We start from the raw sequence: 15278 nt of genomic DNA, 5'->3' as shown, positions 1-15278 counted from the left end.
ATTGAACGGATAAACAAGATATATCATATAGACAAACAAAGGCAGGAATTCAGGGTATCATGGAGATTTGAAGCGACGATGCGCAACATGCTGCGTAACATGGAATGCCGTTGAAAAAATGGGGAAGCGTGAACTAACTCGGACGAGACTTCAAACAGGGAAGCTAGTTGATTCTGAAGTCTAACTTGGTGGCTTCTAAGTTGTTGCTAGTCTTTAGCCATGTGATGCTAGATTGTTTCTAGGTTGCTTCTTGGTTCTTGCTGGGCTTTAGCTAGTTGATGCTAGGTAGTATCTTGGTTGCTTCTCAGAGCAGAGAGGTTCAAGATAAACCACAGACGGTCACAGACACGACATCGATGTCCAAACTCTAAGACAGAAACCCGCACTGAAACCGAGCGTTCACGCCTCCCATAGATCTACGGGCACGTCATCGTTCGCGTAGGGCTTCCATCTCTTCGGAGTCTTCTCGCACCTGCCGTTGCCTTTTCCGTTCCGTAGTGCTCTCTCATTGTACGTACCGCTGAAGCACTTGTGCAGATGCTTCAGCGAAGCTGAGACGTGCGGCCACGTTTGTCACTAGGTTAATCTTGGCTATTTATTAAAAATTTTCTCAATTACTCGTTGAATTACTCGTTGGCCTAGAGATCTTCATTGGTGTTCCCCGCCTATCTGTTGCCTTCTTGATTTTAAGTAGACCAGCGGTTAGTAGTGGGATTTGCCCAATTTCTGTGCACATACCCGTTCATCATGATCACGGTTTATGTACACATTTGTACGTGCCAAAGTTTTTACAGTTAGCTCAAACGGCTTCGCTGTTAAAATCGTTGAACGGGGCGTGTAGCTGAATCCAATGCTTCCAGAAGCAGACTTGTCTCTGTTAAGGCAGCAGAGTTGCTGCCTACACAAAGGCAAGTCTCCTTGTGGAAACGGTTGCTCCAGCGACACTCCCTTTCTGAACATTTTTCACCTCTTCCAGCTTCCATCCCCCACTTAACTTCTGCCTTATATGGAACGCAGTGATGACATGGCAACATACTGAGTACATATCTTGAGGCTTAGCGCAAAGAAATGACGAACCACTACATAAAACACACAACATTTTGCCCGTGTGTTTGTTGCGTCGTTGGCATACTTAAACCAGGTGTCTGAAACGCGCCTCCGCTAGCAAAAAGGTTGAAGCAGTTGGGGGGGAGGGGGGTGAACAAATTTTAACCTAACGCTGTCGTTTGAGGATACGGATTTTCCATATTCATATATAGATGATTTCTGTAGGTGATTTGGGATCAGGATTTGCATGAAACATGTGGATACTGATGTCCAGAATGACTCAAATGCGGATGCCGATTGTGAAATATAAAGATTCTCGTTCCGAGGTTATGTTTTAACACATACGTACCGCATAGGGGGCCGGACGAAAAACATACACTTGAGACCAGTCCCGTTTCTGTAGCTTACCCGAACAAAGCGTTATTAAGCGCGATGGGTGAGTAAATAATGCGACTACCATTCAGCAAATTAACTAACATTCTATTCCTTGCGAAGCGGCGGGCTCCCAACAAAACGTCCGGGGCCGCATGCGGCCCGCGGGCCGTGTATTTCAGACCCTTGCTGCAAACCTATTATGCGCAGTATCAACTATCTCCACCAGTCTGTTTTGCTGACCTTGTTGAAGTGAAATACTGCCGAAATAAACTAGAAGTAAAAATAATACGAGTATAAACTGAAAGGTCCAATGAAAATGCATCAGTTATTCTAGCTTGCACTGGGAGGAAAAAGTTTCTTGGTTTTGTTTTCCGAACCACATGGGGTTCGAAAAACCGAAATCCTGTAACTTCTTTTCCACTGAGCAAAGCGATGTCCATTTATGCCTGTATGGGTGTGCTGTAACACTAGCATTAAAGGGGCTGTCTACCGCTCGGAACAAAAATTCTGATTGCGGTTAAATGAGAACTCCTTTCGTCACATAGTCGGCAACGAGCATGCTTTTGCCCCATAAAAAAGGAATTATATTTTTAATTTCATGTTGAAAATCGTGAAAGAATGACCGCTAGCGTTACCCAACAGCGATGTGGTCAATCTACTGGTAGGACAAGAAATCCTCGCAAGTAGACTCATTTTGCCTAAAAACAAATATGTATAACCTAAAACTGTATTTTACGCACTTCAAGCAGCTTTCGCTTGCGTCAGAGAGCAATTTTTTGCTTTTTTTTCTCACGCACCCAAAAAGGCGCCCGGTGGCGCTGCTTGCGGCGCCGTCTTCGATTTCAGTCTGCTTCAACACATGCGCTACAGCCATGCGGCCCTCCACGCTGGTCGTACTGTGCCGCTGTATTGTTCTTACGATGTCTCACATGTGCTGCGCTGTGAAGGCGTGCATTTCTCTTCTCTTTTTGATGAATAAACTTAGCTTGGACTGCGGCAGCAATGCTAAAATAAACGCATAGACTGCGATTACAGCAAAACAAGTGTTCTGTAATCGTGTAATAAGGCTTCATTTAACCGCTAGCGCGCTGAAAACCACTGTTACATTCATTACATTAGTGTTCAGCGAAAATAAAGTAATCCCACGGAAATCACATGTGCTTTCGGTTTTAATTTTTACCGGCACTACAGTCGTCATCGCGTCCACCAACCAGTGTTGTGGGCATGTTTCACGCGAATGGAAGAAGTCCGGACGCAGATCGAAAAATTCTGTTTTAAAAGTTTCTACCCACTTTCCAGAGAAACCGCTGCAAGGTTGGACACTTCAGACGGTACGCTTTCTATTGCGGTACAAAACAGAAAAGCGATCAAGGACGGTAGACAGTCCCTTTAATGTTTGTGTGAACACTAACGCCCGTCATCCTTACAACCCACTTCCTTGCCCTCTCGTGAATATGGTCCGTGCCAAAGAACGATCGTGTCAAAAGAAAAAGGCACGTTAGTTTTAAAGACAACCTTGGCTGGCAAACGCTAGCTCAACGCCGCTTAACATCCAATTAGAACTTTTGTTCCGAATATACTCTGGTCTCACAGGAATAAAAAAAAACTGATACGTTTCCATTCTCACTTCATCTCTGTACATTGTCATCATGAGTGCAATGCACTTGAAAGCTTTCTCCTAAGAATGGGTTTCGCAATCCAGTTTTCCCGCATACTGTCCTGCACTGGAATTATAATCGTTTTTGGATTGTAACCGTTTGTGACCCATAAACTACCTCTATCATTCTTGATGTGATTGTGCCTGATTTCATCTAGTTTTTTTTTTTCGTTTATATCACAGTTTTTCATGCCGCATGCTTTAATTTTTAAGTAGCTCGTGTTTTCGTGTTTACTGCATGCGTGTACACGTGTATTTCGTTTTGTGCATATGCTTCCTTTCATTTTCGAGTGGCTCCCCCTGCAGTAATACTCCTCGTGGTGCGGCAGGTACTCGAAGCAAGAATGAAAATGAGTAAAGATACTGACCAACCAACAAAGCGGCAACTTGAGTGGTCACGCAATGAACTTGTGAGAAGAGCCACTCGAATGCTGCAGATTCTGGCGCGACTGCTATGCATGTTGAGTGTGTAATTAGGGGAGGAGAGGGGGCAGAAATTTTTTTCCTTTGTAACATTTCTTTTTTTTTTTCTTTTGCAAACAGCGCGTGGAACCTCATATACTTGTATCTCAGTTAAAATTATGACAAAGCGCCCTTAAGCCGCTCTGCGTCTAGTAGTAGACTAACTGTCTCTTCGTTCGAATCTCCAGCACTCAATGGCATTAGGATTCATATTTGCCTCACCTGCGTAATTTACAGCGGTAATGCGCCGACGAACTTGGATCGCCAAAACCTGTTATATACTTCACGTATGCATCTCTTTTTAAGCCTATTGTGTAGGCCAAAAAATTAGCATGCTTAAATTGTACCGCAAGAGGAAGAGATGCATGTAGGTCGCTTTCCGTAATATTGTTTGACTGTGTGTACAACTGGGTTAGATATCAGCTTAGCGAAGAACAAAGCTGCAATTCCTGTGTTGCAGCGTTAGAATTCCAGCAATCAATGCTCCCAATAATGTAAGGAACGGGTAATGAAATACCAAACGATTTGGTAGCAAGAAATAATGTGTAACGTCTACTACACCCTTTCATTCGCACCCTTTTGAAGTATTGAACGAGAGCACTGTGTGAGATACGATGAAAAAATGAAAATATGTAATATGTCGACTTCCCGTGGCCCGATTATGTGTGATCCAGAAGGATCTGCTGCCATTAACTGTACTACATCGTCAAATCCTCATGTTTCATTTTAATATATCCTAGTTTCACAGCGCACACAATATTGTTCGTCAATATTCTTTGTATTTCATTTCATAACTCGCATTCTTAGAACGGGAAGCCAGGCGACTTGGTAAAACGTAGAATCCTCCAACACGACCACCGTTTATATCTGAATCCTTCACCCTCTTTTTCTTCGCGCTGTAAATTCAGGCATTGCCTTTTACATTGCAGTCGAAGGTTGGTCTACTCTAAAGGCGACTGGAAAACTAGGCCACACGATGTTACTGGTAAGTCTTGCTTTCACATTTAACACAGGTTAAGTTCTTCGCTTTCTTGAGACCCCTGTCTCTCTTGTTTTCGTCAGTTCCATTTTATGGCGCTGTATACGTTAAAAGATATTTCCATTGGCACGTATATTTTTTGGATAATACACTGAAATATTCCACATGCCACACACTGACATCGAAGTGTTGTGAAGTATTCCACATGCTAAGCACCCACGTGCTGTTCATGCAGCAGTTCGGGCATATACATCACCGGATTATGAAAGATCGCACGACGAGAAGAAACAATCGCATGTCTCGGACTGCAACACAGTCGCAGGGGTATGAGTCTACGATGCATTACAGAACACGCGTACTACATGCCATTCTAAGAAGCAAACAAGGGAATTTTTTCATGGGGCTCGTTTTTTCTGAGCACCACGATACGAAGCCAGCAGACATTTAGGCCAAGAAAAGCATAGGGAACAATATTCGTTGTTTTCTATTGTAGTGTATTAATTATGACATAAATTTAGAGGAATTAAAAGCGGATAAGATAGCACCTTTTCCGTTGGTTGTATCCGAATCCACAACCTTCCAACAACGCGTATGATGCTCTACCGATTGACCTGCGACGGAAAGTGCTTCCCCGTTCCCCTTGTTGGGCATTTCTGCGCGCGTAATCTCTGGGAATGTTAGCCAGCGCCACTCGGAGCCGAGGCGGAGAGTGTACAGCACCCTTTTTAAGAGCGTTGCTCTTTAAACCTTTTCGTTGCGCCGGGTAGTACGAACGTAACGTACCATCATCGTGAATCGGCAGGCGCTCTCATCCTCCTCTTCTTCATCTTCTGCTTTGTTCCTAAAACACGGGCACCCATTTCTCCGGCGCGGGATGCAATAAGTCTGGGCGTAGCGAAACAGTAAAGAGACAGAAAAAGAAAGAGAAAGAGGCTAAGTGATACAAAAGAAAGAGGGAGAGAGAAATTATTGGCCGAGAAACATCTTGGCGAGGTGGTATTCGAACCCGAATACCCACAATCCGAAGGCGAGCGTGCTAACCATTCGGCTATCCAGTCGTGCTATCAGGGCATAGCATTGCCTTGCATAGTATAGTATAGCTAGGTGTCGGCAAGGAGAAGTGAGGGTAAGGAAGAGGGAAAGGAGGAGGGGTGAGAGTGAAACACGGCATAGTATTATAGAACAAGAGAGAAATAGAGAGAAAGAGAGGGAGAAAGGCAGAAGCAGAAAGTAAGAGAGACAGAGAAAAAGATAGAAAGAAAAAGAAATTGAGAGAGAGAGAGAAGGGCAAGAAAGAGAAAGATAGGAAGAGCGAGAAAGACAAAGAAATACCTAGAGAAAGAAAGAAATAGAGATAAACAGAGACAAAAAAGACATGGAAGAAAATTACAGCATATCCACGGGTGAATTTTGAAGAGCTTGGGCGAAGCTCCTGAAGCAATCATAGTTACACCGTGAAATGTTCAGTGGTTTCGCCCAGCAGTAATCAAAGCGATATGCCGCTTTGATTACTGCGCGCCATCTAGCGTGCAGGGTGCCGCTGCTTTTTTTTTTTCTCTTTTTCTTTTTTTTCTTTTTTTTGCACACATATTGCACACATCTCTATGGGACAGCGCCATCTAGTATATCGTTACCCAACTGCAGTTTGCATGCATCTCTATGGGACAGCGCCATCTATTCAATGATACGGGAGACGCGACGGCGGGGACACGCCGCATGGAGCGACGACCGACCAGGTGATGCTATAAGGAGCTTCGCCCCTAAAACATAAAGATGAGAGAAAACGGAAGAAACATAGGAAGGGAGAAAAAACGCCAGGCCTGCGCTGACACCGCAGCACTGTCACAGCGAAAGCTGGAAGAGCGGCGTTTCTAGAGCCCGTTGTAAGCTCTCTTGGGGCTACAATAGAAGTACACTAGAAAGGTACCCACTACGCCATAAATCACAATTTTTGTGAAAGTGGGAAGCACCTACTAAACCATTATTCTTCATTCTGCGGAGAAGCGAGGCACCAGCTACACGTCTGTAAGGCATTAGGTGCACTTTGTTGGCGCGACGACTGACGACGATGAACAATTATGGCTCAGGCCTTTATAATGGGTTGGAATCTGTAAACGGCCCACCAGTTATGTAATTTGCATTGGGTGATGCCCGGTCGCTATTTCCCTCTCCCGTCATGCTGTATAACATACGTTGACATGGGAGAGAGACGGGGGGGGGGGGGAGGCGATGAACTTTACTGACACCCCGAGGAAATGGATCATGCGCTTATGGGCTTCCTTGGCAACCAATACAAGTGCACTTGCGAGGAACCCGCTATGCTATAAATCATTGTAATTTTTTAGAAGTAGGGAAGCAGGCACTGTGCCATTTTTCGTCATTCTGCTGAGAGCGTTGGTACCTGCAAAACGCAGGTAAGGAATTATGCGCACTTTGTTGATGGTGTGCCTGACGACGATGAAGAATTATGGGCTTCCTTGGCAACGCCTTGTGTGACGCCTGGTTACAGAATTCGCGTTGTGCGACGCTTGGTGCCCGTGGTTAACGGGTACGTGCCACACCTGTCTGGAGGAAAGGGTAGGATAGGATTTTCGTACGCAATAGGATTTTAACGTTATTCATGAAATGACAAAACCGTCATATTCGTGAAATCCTCTTACCCTTCCATGCCAATTCCGGTCTACACCAAGTTGAGGAGGCGATCATGATAGCACCCAGACGTAGGCAGATAGATAGATAGATAGATAGATAGATAGATAGATAGATAGATAGATAGATAGATAGATAGATAGATAGATAGATAGATAGATAGATAGATAGATAGATAGATAGATAGATAGATAGATAGATAGATAGATAGATAGATAGATAGGTAGATAGATAGATAGATAGATAGATAGATAGATAGATAGATAGATAGATAGATAGATAGATAGATAGATAGATAGATAGATAGATAGATAGATAGATAGATAGATAGATAGATAGATAGATAGATAGATAGATAGATAGATAGATAGATAGATAGATAGATAGATAGATAGATAGATAGATAGATAGATAGATAGATAGATAGATAGATAGATAGATAGATAGATAGATAGATAGATAGATAGATAGATAGATAGAAACGCTCAAGGTACGTTGGGTTCACTAAGAAGTGCTTCGTATTTGAAATACGCCAAGGCTGTTTTCCGATTCCCAGAAGGTGGGATCTGCCCAATTTGTTTCAGACACAGTTTATCACTACAGTGAGTTCAGATAGATTCGCCCCCGCCCCGGTGATTACACTGCTCGACTTCCGGCCCGTAGGTCGAAGGATGGAATCCCAGCCGCGGCGGTTGCAATTAGGTCGAAGCGAATAGCTAGAATCATGTGTACTTACATTTCAGTGCCGGTTAAGAACCCCAGGTGCTCCACATTTCCGGAGCTCATCATTGTGGCGTCACTCATAATGGTATCGTGGTTTTGGGTAGAAAAAATCGTGGAATTTTTATTAAAGCTTCATTGATAATTATTCTGCTGTACGCAGCATTAGTCACGTCATAAGAGCCATGTATACATAAATTTTACATACACAAAGGATAACGCCTAATTGCTCACCTCATGTGCTCTCATTCAGGGGTATCTTACACTGGCGAAGCATGCAACACTGATAAAGTTATCATTGTTTCTGACCATAATCAGCGACAGAGCCTGTACGTCACCGTTGCCCACGAAATAGGGCATACGTAAGTACTCTAATCAATGCTCATTGACCTTTCATTTCATTTATTTTCAAGTTCGCAGAAGAGAGGACGTGCCAAGAAAATTCTATGGAGATCTTAACTCGGCCTCTCAGCCTGTTACAGTTCAGCATCACGCAGCGACAGAACGCACATTCCGTGAAAAGAACAAAATGAAAACATTCGTTATGTCCGCCTACAGTCTACAAGAGAAGCAATGACTAAGCACTCAAAATACAGCGTCATCCTGAAGGCTACTTGACGTTTGAAATAACAGATATGAGCCTCAACGCGATTTACAGCTGAAGCATTTAAAACAGAAAGTAAAGTGATTCTTAAGTTTGAGCGTCGTAGTTCGTGCTTGAAGCTCTTACTTGGAGTACGGAGCCCTCTTTTAAGCATGCATCACCATTACCACTTTTCAAGGATGTACTACGCTCTCGTCGTTTTTGAAAGGCAACACGCGATCGCGTGGCCTGCGCGCTGCGGCGGCTGCCTATAGCTCCGTCCACGGACAGCTAACGAAAGCACGCCTGCTTTAGGCGTCATTTATGATGACTCATGGCCTGTGGACACAACAACTGCTAGATTACGTTGCTTCTCCGCTTGAGCAACTGGTGATGCCTGCAGCTCGCGCCGTGCTGGCGCACCACGCTTAGTTTGTTGGAAGCAGACAACGCGCTGCAGGCACCACTCATTGCGCGAGCGGAGAGGCAACGTAATCTAGTACCTCCTGTCCACCGGCCATGACTCGTCATTTTGTTTGCCAATAGGCTGACGCCTAAAGCGGGCGTGCTTCCGTTAGTTGTCGGTTGACGGAGTTGTAGGAAGCCGCCGCATAGAACAGGATACTCGCTCGCGTGTTCCCTTTCATAAACGACGACAGTGCGCTTACATTTAGCGTTAGATGTCAGACAATCCTTCGCACGGCCTCTACCAGCGGTTGCCGCTGCGGTGGCGAGGCACTGCCGAGGCATTCGTGCTAACTCCATGCTCATATAGCTTTTATATCACGACCACTGGTCATTCATTCTCAACGTACACATTTCCCGTAACTCTCATTATTTTAATAACTACATGTGCTTACGCACCTTTCATGAGCAGACGTTCAGGCCCCCGTACCGCCACATAAAATCATTGTTCACATCCTATATCATGTCCTGGCACCATTGGCCATAAGTTGCTCTTCTGCCATAAACCGCCACCTATCATCAAGTTCTTACTGATGTATCGGAGCACATCGGTTACGGTCTGTGGGTTTTTGGCCACAAGCATATGAAAGGCGTCATCGTCAATGCCTTTCATCATATGTCGTATTCTGTCAGCCTCCGACATACTCGCATCCACATGCCTGCAGAGGCCGATGACATCTTCAATGTAGCTCGTGAAGTTCTCACCAATTTGTTGAGATCGTCCCCGCAGGCCCTCTTCACCGTGAAGTTTCCGCATAGCTGGACGACCGAAAAACGACGTCACGGTCTCTTTAAAAGCCGACCAAGTGGGGATGTCGGCTTGGTGGTTGATGAACCACAGGTCGGCCAAATGAGTCAAGTAGAAGATGACGTGAGTCAGCTTCGCAGGGTCATCCCACATGTTAATCGCGCTGGCACGTTCGTAGTCTGCCAGCCAGTCTTCGACATCAGGTTCTTCAGTGCCGCTGTATACTGGAGGGTCGCGCAGACGAAATCACCAGAGCACATGACAGACGGGGGGGGGGGTGGAAGAAGCTTGCGAGGGATCGACGCGCTCGGTCGTTCTGTAATGTACGCTTCATGCCTTCCCGAGCACCTTTGAACCCTTGGCGCACTCTGGATAACCGACCCGTCTGCTTCGCCTGCGGTATTCCGGGGCATGTTGCTCGCTATTGTCGCCATCGTGGACTCTACTTTCGTGATGCTCAGCCCTCCGGCTACATCCCTCAGCAACCAAAACCTCATGTTACACCAGATGCGCCTGACTCCCGCTCACGTCGACCCGACTTCACCTCCCATCGACCCGACTTCACCTCACGTCGATCTCCTTCGCCCCGCCGCCGGTCTATTTCCCCTATGCTTGGCCGTTCCAACCACGCCCAGGAGGAAAACTAGCAGTCGCAGTTCCTGAGGCAAGAACTGCGCCACCAACGAAATTTTCGAGGCCTCATTTTTCGTCCCCTAACGAGATTGCGGTGTTTGTCGACTGTTTCGCCACAAACGCTCTTGTCGACACAGGCGCCGCTGTTTGTGTAATCAGTGAAGTGCTATGACGCAAACTGAACAAAGTGACGACTCCGCTGTCTGACACTTCCCTACGCACAGCGAGTTCGCAGCACGTCAAACCTTCGGCCACTGCGCTACTCGTGTTGTGATTCAAGGCGTGCTTTACATAGTCGAATTTCTCGTCCTTTCACATGCGTCTCATGAAGTTATCCTCGGATGGGACTTCCTTTCCGCTAATGATGCGGTTATAGACTGCGCTGGTGCACAACTCGCCTTGTCTCCGTTCAGTAACACAACTGTAGATCTCGCTTGCTCGCCCGAAAAGGTGGTTGTCGCTGCTGACGTCGTCATCTCTGCTTTCTCTGTCGCCATGGTGTCCATTTCATGTACCTCTGTTCCTGATTCGACCGCCTTCTTTTTGCCGTCTATGGAATGCACTCGTCGCCGGAACATTGTCGTCCCGTTGGCCGTCCTCAAGTTGGCCGGTGGTTCCAGTGCCGTTTACGTGTGCAATCCGTTCCCTTGCCCTTCTACTTTATTGCAAGGCGAATGTATCGGCCGTCTTGACGCTTACGATGCCATCTTCCCTTTCGATGTCCCATCCGACACGACGCTAATGCCCGTGAATGGCGTCATGTCTGCCGCTGCACCCTCACTACCTGACGAAGACGTACGGTTGCGCAGCGTGGACACCGCGCTTTCGCAAGATCGGCGCAATCAGGTCGTTCAACTCCTTGACCGTTTCCGCGCCTCCTTCGACCACGGCCAACCTTCCTTGGGACGCACGTCAGTTGTTGCTCACCATGTTGACACTGGTCATCATGCTCCGCTGCGCCAGCGTCCCTACCGAGTCTCCCAGGCTGAGCGCGACGTCATCACTCAACACGTCGATGACATGCTGCAACGTGGCGTCATTCAGCAATCACACAGTCCTTGGTCTCCAGTCGTCCTGGTGAGGAAAAAAGACGGCTCAATCAGATTTTGCGTAGATTATCGGCGACTGAACAAGATCACACGCAAGGATGTCTATGCCCTGCCATGCATTGATGACGCCCTCGATTGCCTGCAAGTGCGGAATTTTTCTCTTCGCTAGATTTGCGCTCTGGATATTGGCAAGTGCCGATGGCTGAACCAGACCGTCCAAAAACGGCGTTTGTGACCCCTGACGGCCAGGCCCGTAGCCAGGCGGAGGGGGGGGGTCTTCCCCCCGCCCCCCCCGATATTTTTCTGATACATGGTGTTTTACAGAAAATAAATAATGAAAATAGGGCGTTTTTCTCAAATAGTCAAGGCTTCCAGCAAGTGCCCCCCCCCCCGAAAAATATTCCTGGCTACGGGCCTGCTGACGGCTTATATGAAGTTAATGTAATGCCCTTCGGCCTTTGCTATGCGTCTGCGACTTTTGAAAGGATGACGGACAGTATTCTCCGGGGACTTAAGTGGCGCAGCTGCCTTTGGCTACTTGGACGACATATTTGTCTTTTCTCCTAATTTTGCGACTCACCTCACCCACCTTGAGCAATTTCTTCAGTGCCTTACAGCAGCCGGGTTGCAAATAAACTTGAAGGAATGCCACTTTGGCGCTCGCCAACTTACGATTCTAGGCCACGTCTTCCCAAAAGAAGGAATTCTACCAGACCCTTCCAAACTCCGTGCCGTTGCCGAGTACCCCAAGCCTACTACCCTAAAGGAGCTCCGTAGCTTCGTCGGCTTGTGTTCCTATTTCCGCCGTTTCATCCGCAATTTCGCTTCTATTATCGTTCCCTTGACGCAGCTTCTTTCCGGCAGCGCTGACCTCTCAGCCTGGAATTCTCGTTGCGACGACTTCCTTTACGACGTTGCGCCGGCTCCTCACATCTCCACCAGTACTCCACCACTTCGATCCCAATGCGCCTACTGAAATTCACACTGATGCTAGCGGTGTCGGTCTCGATGCCATTCTCGCTCAACGCAAGGATGGCTGCGACGAGTACGTTGTCACATATGCCAGCCGTACCCTAACGAAGGCATAGTCAAACTATTCTGTAAACAGAAAAGGAATGCTTGGCCATTATTTGGGCTATAGGGAAATGTCGTACTTATCTTTACGGACGCCTGTTTGATATTGTCACCGACCACCATGCCTTGTGCTGGCTATCATCCATGAAAGATCCTACTGGCCGCCTCGCTCGTTGGGCTTTACGCCTTCAAGAATGCGACATACGTGCTGTGTATTGCTCGGGACGCAAACATTCAGACGCCGATGCCCTATCTCGTTCTCCGCGACATCCTGACCCTGTCTGCTTACCCACTGCCACCTGCTTACCCACTGCCACCATCTTTGAGCGTCACTGACATGCCAGCCGAGCAGCGCGAGGATTCCTGGACGTCCTCGACGTCCTTTCTCGCCCTTCACCACAATCCACCTCACGCTCCCTCCGTCGTCAAGCAAAACACTTTTTGGTGCGTGGAGACTTGCTGTATCACCGAAATTACTTGACGGATGGCCGTAGGTGGCTGCTTGTCATTCCCCATCATTTGCGCTCGGACATATGCGCTGCCTTCCACGATGACCCCCAGTGTGGCCACGCTGGAGTATTCAAGACTTACTCCCGCCTTCGTCTAAGGTATTACTGGCGCGGCATGTATCGGCACGTTCGCCAGTATGTTCGGTCATGTGCCGCGTTTCAACGCCGCAAGACGCCTCCTCACAGCACAGCTGGCCCTCTGCATCCCTTACCCTGCCCGGCAAGACCGTTCGAACGCTTCGGAGTTGATCTTTTCGGCCCTCTCCCAAACACTCCTAAAGGCAACCGGTGCATCACTGTCGCCATGGATCACCTCACACGCTACGCGGAAACATCTGCACTGCCAGCTACCACCGCCAAAGACGTTGCCTGCTCTCTTCTTCACCACCTCATTTTGAGACACGGTGCACCTTGTGAGTTGCTGAGCGACCGTGGCCGCGTGTTTCTGTCGAACGCCATCGACGCACCTCTAAAGGAATGTCGCATTGTCCACCGCACAACCTCGGCATACCATCCTCAAACAAATGGCATGACGGAACGCTTTAATCGTACCCTTGGAGATATGCTGGCGATGTACGCGTCTGACGATCACACTAATTGGGACCGCGTGCTCCCTTTCGTCACGTACGCCTACAACTCTGCGCCACAAACTACCACCGGCTTCTCTCCGTTCATCCTTCTATACGGACGGGAACCCTCGTGCTCCATGAACACCATTCTCCCCTACCGACCCGATGTTTCCGAAGACACGCCTGTTTCCAAAGCAGCTGCTTATGCCGAAGAGTGTCGTCAGCTCGCTCGCTCGTTTACCGCGCAAGACCAATGGCGCAAAAAAAACTCGCCACGACGCCTCTGCATCTATTGCCCACTGTTCGCCGGGAATGCGGATTTGGCTCTGGGTCCCGTCCACCACTCCCGGACTTTCCACTAAGCTTTCGTCGAAATACCACGGCCCATACCGTGTGGTGCAACAAACATCTCCCGCCAACTATGACATTGAGCCGATCGACCCTCCATCCCACCACCGCTGCCGAGGGCGTGAAACAGTTCACGTATCACGGCTAAAGCCGTGCTACGACCCTCCTGTCGTGTCATCTCCTTAGGTCGCCAGGATGGCTCCTTTTTTCGCGGAGAGTAGTTGTACCGGAGCACATCGGTGTCAGCTCTGTGCCAGCGCGAAAGAATACGCTGACGTTCGTGTGGTTCGTGCTTGTCGGGTTTCTGCCTGAACCAGCTCGGTTGACTCACGCCTTCTACAGAATAATTACAAATGTTTGTGGGAGAACACGCTTGTTGCATTCAGTTTTTTTTTTTATTTTGGATAAAGGCGAAAATGCTTCCGGTCCGTGTACTTAGATTTAGGTGCACGTTAATGAACCCCAGATGGTGGAAATTTCCTCAGCCCTCCTCTACGGCGTCTCACATAATCATATCGTGGTTTTGGGACGTTAAATCCGAACAATTATTATATTACTATTACCTTCTTTTTTTCATAAGGTGAGAAAGACACGCAAGGAGCTTATTTGGCTAGTTCTGTTATTTCGTCCATCTGGTACCCCCTTTTTTACTTTTTAAATGTATTCGCATGTCATTCGAGCAAAGGTAGGTAGGTAAAAACTTTATTTCTCCTTTTGAAAGGAAAGGGGCAAAGGGATAGAGATAGGGGGAGGTTGCTACACACGGTAGTCCTCCGCAACCTTCTCTGCCCAACCCAGGATTGCCTCCTGGACGTCGGGTTTCGAGCTGCGCAAGGCAGCCTCCCACTGCTCCTCATTATTTAATATGTTTCGGAGGGACGGGGGAGGGGGGTGCTTAGGGCAGCCCCACATGATATGACTGAGATTGGCCTTCGTTGCGGAGCAATATCTACAGGAAGAGGACGGGTAGAGACAAGGGTACATGAGGTGAAGAAGGTGAGGAGAGGGAAAGGTGCGAGTCTGCAGTTGTCGCCACAGCACTTCGCGCCTGCGCGGGGATTGAGCTATTAGCGCGGAAAGGTTAAACGGCCGAGGCGGTAGTGGCTGCAGATGTCGTGAAATGTTAGAAGGCGATCCCGCGCAGCAAACGGAGCCGTTGTGGAAACGGAGCTTGACTCTTCTAATGCCTGCGCCCGGACCGTAAATCCTCGGGCGCTGGCGTGAGCCGCTTCGTTACCGGCAAGGCCCGCATGCGCGGGAGTCCATATTAAAGCGGTATCTTGTTGCGGCGGATGGGCCAGGAGGAGGGAGAGGGCTGTTTTGGACACCCTACCCGCTCCAAAATTGTAGATGGCAGTTTTAGAGTCACTGATGATAAGCGAATAATTTGGAATGGTAAGTGCTAGAGCAA

The 15278-nt window shown here is 47.8% G+C and overlaps 1 protein-coding gene across 1 annotated transcript in view; it reads right to left on the bottom strand.

Annotated features, from left to right (window-relative positions):
- Window positions 1-13033, bottom strand: part of LOC119403327 (phospholipase D1) — a 260367-nt gene extending 247334 nt beyond the window's left edge. Inside the window, exon 1 of the mRNA XM_037670270.2 lies at window positions 13029-13033. The gene's annotated coding sequence lies outside the window, so the exon portion shown is untranslated. The remainder of the gene's footprint in view (window positions 1-13028) is intronic.
- Between the last annotated feature and the right edge of the window lie 2245 nt (window positions 13034-15278).

Source organism: Rhipicephalus sanguineus, chromosome 8 (assembly GCF_013339695.2).
Source record: "Rhipicephalus sanguineus isolate Rsan-2018 chromosome 8, BIME_Rsan_1.4, whole genome shotgun sequence".
Lineage (NCBI taxonomy): Eukaryota > Metazoa > Arthropoda > Arachnida > Ixodida > Ixodidae > Rhipicephalus > Rhipicephalus sanguineus.
This window is presented reverse-complemented; position numbering and strand designations above follow the sequence as displayed.